Below are 7738 nucleotides of genomic sequence, written 5' to 3'. Positions count from 1 at the left end.
CCTCTTGTAAATTTGATTTGATTTGATTTTTTTTTTTTTTTTTTTTTAAATTTATGTATAATGCAAATTTATGTAAAATTCACAGAAAAATAAATAAAATGGACCTTCTATTTCTCTTTATGCATTTGTGTTTTTTTTTTTTTTTTTTTTTTTTTTTTTTTTTTTGGTGCTGGATGCACCAAGTTCCATCGTTTTTTTTTTTTTTATAATTATTTTTTATTATTTTATTATTTTATTATTTTTTACATTTTGTTTTTTTTTTTTTTTTTTCTTTCTGCACATGGTGCCCATGCACCACCAGAAACTTTTGATCTGCCATGGGACTGTACCCTATCTTTGATCCACCATTCCTCTTTTTTCACGTGGTGCCAGATGCACCACCACCCTTTTTTTTTTTTTTTTTTTTTTTAATTGTATTTCTTTTTGTATAAATTTGGGTGGTGGGTAGAGAAATTTGCAGGGAGCGGACGAAGACGGACGGAGAGTTGGAGTTTGAGGAAGCGCTTCTCGGCCGGCTAGTCGTTTGACAGCGGTCTTTGAAGTTGTTGGCAGCTGCGAGGCAGGAGACGGAGGAGGTCTTTGGGTGTGTATTGACAAACTTTGTTTTTGTCAATCTCATTCAAAGGCAGCGGCCATGGCGAAGGTGCAGAGGAAGACGCTCCACCACTATTGTCACTGAGCACAACCACTGAGCACAGCTATTGCACACCCGTTGCACTGCCACTGAGCACAACCACTGAGCACAGCTACTGTACACCCGTTGCACTGCCACCGAGCACAGCCACTGCAGACCCGTTGCATAGCCTGCCTGCCGTCGCGGAGGAAGAAGGAGCTTGTTTGCAGTGTTCCGCCGTGACTCGAGAGATGAAGACGAGGGGGTAGCATGGAGGAAGTTGGATGGGCAGCATAGACTTATCACGGAACAAGCTCGAAGGTGACGCGTCAGTGATATTTGGGCTGAACAAGACAACGCAGATTGTGGATCTGTCCAGGAACTGGCTGGAATTTAATCTGTCAAAGGTGGAGTTTCCGACAAGCTTGACCTCGCTGGATATCAACCACAATAAGATCTACGGGAGTATCCCAGTGGAGTCTACCCAGCTGAATTTCTAGTTCTTGAACGTGAGCTACGACAAGCTGTGTGGTCAGATTCTGGTGGGCGGAAAGTTGCAGAGCTTCGACGAGTATTCTTATTTCCATAACCGATGCTTGTGCGGTGCTCCTCTCCCAAGCTGCAAGTAATGGCGACAACTGCAGATTTGGCCAGCAATTTTCGAATAGTTGCACATCAGAATAAGTGTAGGGTCTTCTTCACTTGTGTTGCCAATGTCACAATGGAGATTCCTTCCATGGCAATCTGTCAAGTCCGTCAACAATAACCATGCGGGACTCACTGTTGTGGAGAATGAACGATGAGACATGCCCACCAGTGACCCATCTTACTTTTGAACCCAGCCAAGCTTTTTGAAGCTCTAGCACAGAGTGTTTCGCTGACGAGTTGACGCGGAAGTAGGTGAAATTCTTACGGATCCCGGAGTAGGCCTCGATGAGGGAGTCGGGTTGGGCCGAGTGATGAGATTCTTCTTCTTCGTTTCATTCAAGACGAGGCGGTGGAGTTGGTGAGCAGTCATTGACTCGAGGGAGGATTTTGGGGAAGAAGACGACGGCATTGTTGAAAAGGAGGAACAGGTCTCGGTAGAATGAGAGAGAGCAGGATGAGTACGCGTCCTTGCGGAGCTTTGTTTGTATAGTTTCCAGGTCTACATGCTGCTGGACAATGCTCTTGTACTTATCGCTTTCCTGGGCCGGAAGCCGTCGCTCGAACAACGAGCCATGCTCTTGCGCATGTATCAACTGCAACACCTTAACCAACGGCTGTGATTTCACCAATACATCTCCGTTATTGTGCTACTGCTGCCTGGACCCTTCTTTATCCATGTATGTTTTGCATGCAAGAAGTTTCTGATTTAGGCAAGTAACTTTCAGATCCATGGTTGAGACATCTGAGGTTTGCATTTGTTTCTGTTCACTATGAAGATAGGACTTTTCGCAGTTTTCCGCAGCAGAATAAAGCTGAGGCCTCAAGTTCTTGAGTTCCTGCAGGGCCTTGACGAAGCTCTTGCTGCGCTCCATGGAGATCTCGTCAAAGGTCATGGCAGGGCGGTGCTGCTCCAGCTCCATTTCAAACAGAATTAATTTCCGGCGATAAATTACTGCAAATTGTAGGAAGGCGATGCAATTAAATATGTAATTACAGTGGTGGGGTTAGATTTGGGGGTTAGATATCGCGGTGGACGATCTTCCGCCGGTGGAGATAGGCGAGGCCGCTGAGGATTTGCCTGGCCAAATTGGAGAGGGCCTTCTCGTTCCCGATGTGCTGGCCCTCCAGCGACCCGCCGTCCATGTACTCGAGTAGGACCTGGATCTCGCCGTTGTGGTCGAACAAGTCGTGGCACTTGACGACGTTGGGTTTATCGACGTTGCGCAGGATTTCAATCTCGCGGCAGATCTGGCGGAGGGTTTCGATCTCGTGGTTGCCGTAAATCACCTTGAGCGCGTAAAGACGGCCTGTGGGGCGGTGGATGACCTTGTAGACGGTGGAATTTACAAAGTTATCGGGCAGATTGAAGCAGAACGTCCAAATCCTTGTCGAACAGCTCCTTCATCACTATCCATTCGAACTCGTTGAACCTTAGATCCAAGAATTTGAGCTTCGGCAGTTGGAGAAACACTCGAGGGAATTTTTTTTCAGCAAAACAATTGTTGCTCAAATCGCGCTCGAACAGCAGCTTGAGGCGATTGAACTTGTGGGGAACAGTTCCACAGAACCTGTTGGAGTCGATGTGGAACTATGCTAGATCCGTGAGCAGCCCGAGCTCCTCCGGCAAGTACCTAGTAATGTCGCCGCCGCGTCTCGATGCCTGTGGTCTGCCTTCTACTGCTGTTGGTTGAGCAAGGGAGTGGATTGAGAGAGAACATGCCTGAGCTTGGATTTGGGCTACAGCACCTGTAATACCTCTCTGGGATAAGGTGAGCCTTTGATGGATTTTGGGCCGCACTTTCTCCAAGCCCAAGAATCGGACGGTTGCGGAGTGTTACTGTGGGCTGATGGGGTTTCAGAATGATTTTTTTTTTTTTTTTTTTTTTTTCCGAAGAAACTGTAGTTTAATTTTGTACAAAATTTTCTTAACAAAATAAATTTGTAATGAAATTGACCTTCTTTAATAAAACATTTATTCTTTTGATTTTGATGTGACTGAACTCGAAAAATTGAACATTCGAGCTGCCTATGTACCCCTCCAAAGAAGGGATCAAGTCGAAACGTAGTTCAAATGAGTGATGAATTTAACAATGATTTTGATGATGATTTTGCCGTACACAGTTTATGCTCTTGAGGGCCAGGAGCTTTGGTTCGTGCAGTTTAGGCTCGTGCGAACAAGGAGCATTGTGTCTTGCAGTTTAGGCTCTTACCGACAAGGAGCTTTTGGTGAATTTGTCAAGCAATTTTGGAGAGGCGTTCCTCACAATCTTCATAGCAAGGAGCCTTGATCGAGTGATTGAAGAAGTCTTCGGGCAAGAAATCACGCATCGTGATGGGGATGGACGATCTATACGTCGAAATTTCATCATCTTCAACACGTTCACGTTGCTTTGAAGGTTGACAAGAGCTGTTTTGCCCCCTTTCCGATTGGCGGACTTGTGGAGGAGACGTATGCTTCTTGTGCAATTTCTTCGGAGTGACTTGAGTCCATCCTTCAACTTTGCTTGTCTTGGAGGATGCCCCCAGCGGTTGAGGTGAAAACTTTGAGTCGGAAGAGCCAGAAGTGAAGGTGGTATAGTTTGACTTCACCACATCGTCAAGATCTAGCTCGATGATTCCTTTCTGAGCCAGCTTCATGATGAGATCTTTCAGCACGAAGCACTTTTCTGTCGGATGACTGATGAAGCGGTGGAATTTACAGTATCTTGGACTGTCAGTACGATTCATCTCTTCCGGCCGTCTGCACTCAGGCAAACTGATCACCTTCTTGTCCAACAGGTCATCTAACATGGCAACCACATCAGAGTCGGGGAATGGATAAATCTTCTCCTCAAGCTCCTTCAAAGTGCGTCTACGCATCTCTTGATCACGAAAAGCTTCGGTTTGAATCGCCTTGCCTCGTGTGGATATTTTGACGGGAGCTGTGTTGATTGTCATTGCTTCTTTGGTGGATTTCCATGCAGTCTTCTCCAACTTTGGCCCAAGAACTTTGTCGTTCTTGTAGTCGGTGATCGGTTCTTTCTTCCCATGATGGGCGATGCTCAACTCCATGTCATGGGCGCGGGTGGCTAGCTCTTCGAAGGTCCGTGGTTTAATGCCTTGAAGGATGTATTGCAAACCCCATTGCATGCCTTGGATGCACATCTCGATTGAAGAGGTTTCCGAGAGCCTGTCTTTACAGTCAAGGCTTAGAGTGCGCCATCTGTTGATGTAGTCAATGACTGGCTCGTCCTTCCACTGCTTTGTGCTCGTTAGTTCTAGCATGCTCACAGTGCGGCGGGTGCTGTAGAAGCAGTTGAGGAATTCCCTTTCCAATTGCTCCCAGCTGTTGATGGACTCAGGCTCTAGGTCCGTGTACCACTCAAATGCATTTCCTTTCAGCGAGCGCACAAACTGCTTGGCGAGGTAGTCTCCCTCCGTCCCCGCGTTGTTGCAAGTTTCGACGAAATGTGCAACGTGCTGCTTTGGGTTTCCTTTTCCATCAAACTGCATGAACTTTGGTGGTTGATAACCCCTTGGCATCCTTAGGGCATCAATTTTCTTGGAATAGGGCTTCGAGTAGAACAAGGAGGTATGTGAGCTCCCTTCGTACTGTGCCTTGATGGTGTTGGTGATCATCTTTTGCAGCTGCTAGATAGAAAGAGATCCCATGAGTGCCGCTGCTTGGTCTGGCTCCGGCTTCCCATCGATTTTCTTCACTGGGGCTTCTTCGTCTCCGCCAGCTCCTCCCTTTAGTGGATCATCCTCTGGGTCGGGTTTATCGCCGTCCTGCGCCTCCAGTCGGTTGACTAGTGCTGCAATTTGCAAGTCTTTTTCTTCCACAGTTCGGGTTAGCCTTGCAATTGCTTCATTCATTTGAGCCAGCTGCTCATCGATTGAAGTTGCTCCAATAGTCATGACTTGCATGGCTGAACTGTCGCTTGAATCGGCATCGGAGAGCATGGATTCGGCGTATTTCCTTGGGCTTTCCCCCCTTGGTGCCCTTAGTGAGGCTAAGGTGATCAAAGGCTCGTGCCTTGGGTGCTTTTGTTCCCTTGGCAGAGTTGATGCAGAGGTGAAAGAGGCGGCAGAAGTAGCTCTTGCCATGCTTCGAGTCGTGATGCCCAAAGTGACACCAGTTGCGACGAGGACGCTTTTGTTCTTTGCACCGGTTGCGGGAACAGTTTGAGCCTTCCTTGATGCCATTAATTTTGGAAGTGCGCTCGAATTTCTTGAACGGAGAAAGAGATGAGAAGTAGAGATGGTCCCACCGGGCGTGCCAATTTGTGAACACGGAAAATTCCTGAAACGAAAGAGACAAGAACAACGCGCACAAACAAATATTTGTATTTGAAGATTTTGGGTTACAATCTCTCTTTAATTTGATCCTCTGATTCGATCTCCGTAAGGTGTTGATTTGCGGATCTTTCGTTGATCCAAGGGCCGTCGGGGCTTGATCTTGGATGAACTGTTGGAAGTTTCTTCAAAGGGCCGTGGGCTTGATCTTTGGAGGTGGATTTGAGCGGATCTTCAAGGAGCCGTTGGGGCTTGATCTTGAGGATGAATGTTTTTTCAAGGGCCGTTTGAGGCTTGATCTTGAATAACGGTAATGAGCAGATCTTCAAGGGCGTTTGGGCTTGGTCTTGAAGAACAGTGATGAACGGATCTTCAAGGGCTTTTGGGCTTGATCTTGAAGAACGGTTGGATGTGTGGATTTGTCGACGTTGTTAATCCAAAGGGGCCGTTGGGGCTTGATCTTGGATGAACGGATGATGAACGATGGGGCTTTCTTCAAGGGCCGTCGGGGCTTGATCTTGAAAGAACGATGAACGAAGAACGAAGAACACTTTCTTCAAGGGCCGTCGGGGCTTGATCTTGAATTGGTGGATGATTGTTGATCCAAAGGGCCGTTTGGGCTTGATCTTGGAAGAACGATGAACGAAGAACGAAGAACACTTTCTTCAAGGGCCGTCGGGGCTTGATCTTGAATTGGTGGATGATTGTTGATCCAAAGGGCCGTTTGGGCTTGATCTTGGAAGAACGATGAACGAAGAACGAATAGAGCTTTCTCGATTCTTCGGGAACCTGGATGCTTGAGAGCTTCGGAGTTTCAGAGCTTCAGAGCTTCAAGGTGTAATATGAATTGGTCCCCTTTTAAATGAATGAAATGGGCTTGTATTTATAGAAATTTCCAAGGCCTAATTTTGAATATAATATTCCAGATGAAATAAGTTGTTTCTGCCAGGTGTTGACACGTGTCCTATTTGATGACTTTTCCAACTCATTTCAATTTTCGTTGAGCCACACGCTACGTGTAAAATTTATGTAATACATGAGCGTTGACACTTTGATTTATCGGTCAACATTTATTTACCGAAATTTCGATGTCTACAAATATGCATGACACAAAGAAATTGAACCAACTATAAATAAGTTGGTTTTATTTATTATTTATTCAAATAGTCCTCACATTTGTAACTTGTGTGGTTTTAATAGGACCGCACAAACAGTTTTAATAATCAAATGTGAGAATTAGACTTTTGATTACGAGGTTTCGTTATGCTCTTGCGAGTATGCAGATGAGGCTTCAAACGTTAATTTCACCACTTCCTTAGGACAATCACATAAACCAGCCGCGTTGCATTTACATTGGGCGGGGTTATCACAATCTTCAGGTGTTGTGCAGATACCAGGTTGCCATAGGTCCCCTGCTTCGACTCCAACTTGTACACCTACCACAAATATTTCCTTAATTGTTAATTAGAAATATCACATGCTTATAACATATGCTATGTATGTGGCAAGTTGCACAAATTTAAAGAGAAAAGGTGATCAGGGAAATATGAGAAAAGTGAGCAAAATAAAAGTTATTCGAGCAAAGTATTTTACCAGCAGACGCGACCAATAAAGCAACAAGGAAACTCAGCTTGAGTGAACCTTTCTCCATAGGTTTTCAAGTTTTTGATACCAAAAATGATTATGATCGTTGTGCACTTGCAGTGTCTCCAAATCTACGAGTATTTATAGTTGAACTTTAGAATTGTTTTCAATAATTTTAGGTCTTGATAAGGTTGGATGAAGCTGAAAACATTTTGTAATAATTGCATATCTGTAAAGGGTTGGGTTCATTCAACGAATCGTCCCATGCACGAGTTGCAAGTTTTACAATTTGTCCAACATTAATAGTAAATAAATTGCCCGAACCAGATTCCATGCTATATTACTTCTATATCATGCCTTAAATGATATGGTGTCTAAAATTAGTCAGATCTTGAGTCAAGCTTTATAATTTAATTCCTATTTTACTAGTGCTCTCCAAACCTACAATTAGATTAATTTAGTTGAATTTGGGTGAATATTAAATAGAAACTAAAATATAAGTTTCAAGAAAAAAATACATGTTTTAAGGAAAATATCAGCCCAATTAAATATGTTAGGATATGTCACAAACTTTATTGCAATTTTGGCCTGTTACTAAATGAAGGGTAGAGAGATTAC

This window comes from Malus sylvestris, chromosome 17 (assembly GCF_916048215.2).
Source record: "Malus sylvestris chromosome 17, drMalSylv7.2, whole genome shotgun sequence".
Classification (NCBI taxonomy): domain Eukaryota; kingdom Viridiplantae; phylum Streptophyta; class Magnoliopsida; order Rosales; family Rosaceae; genus Malus; species Malus sylvestris.
The sequence above is the reverse complement of the archived record's forward strand: the minus strand, read 5'-3'. Positions refer to the sequence as shown.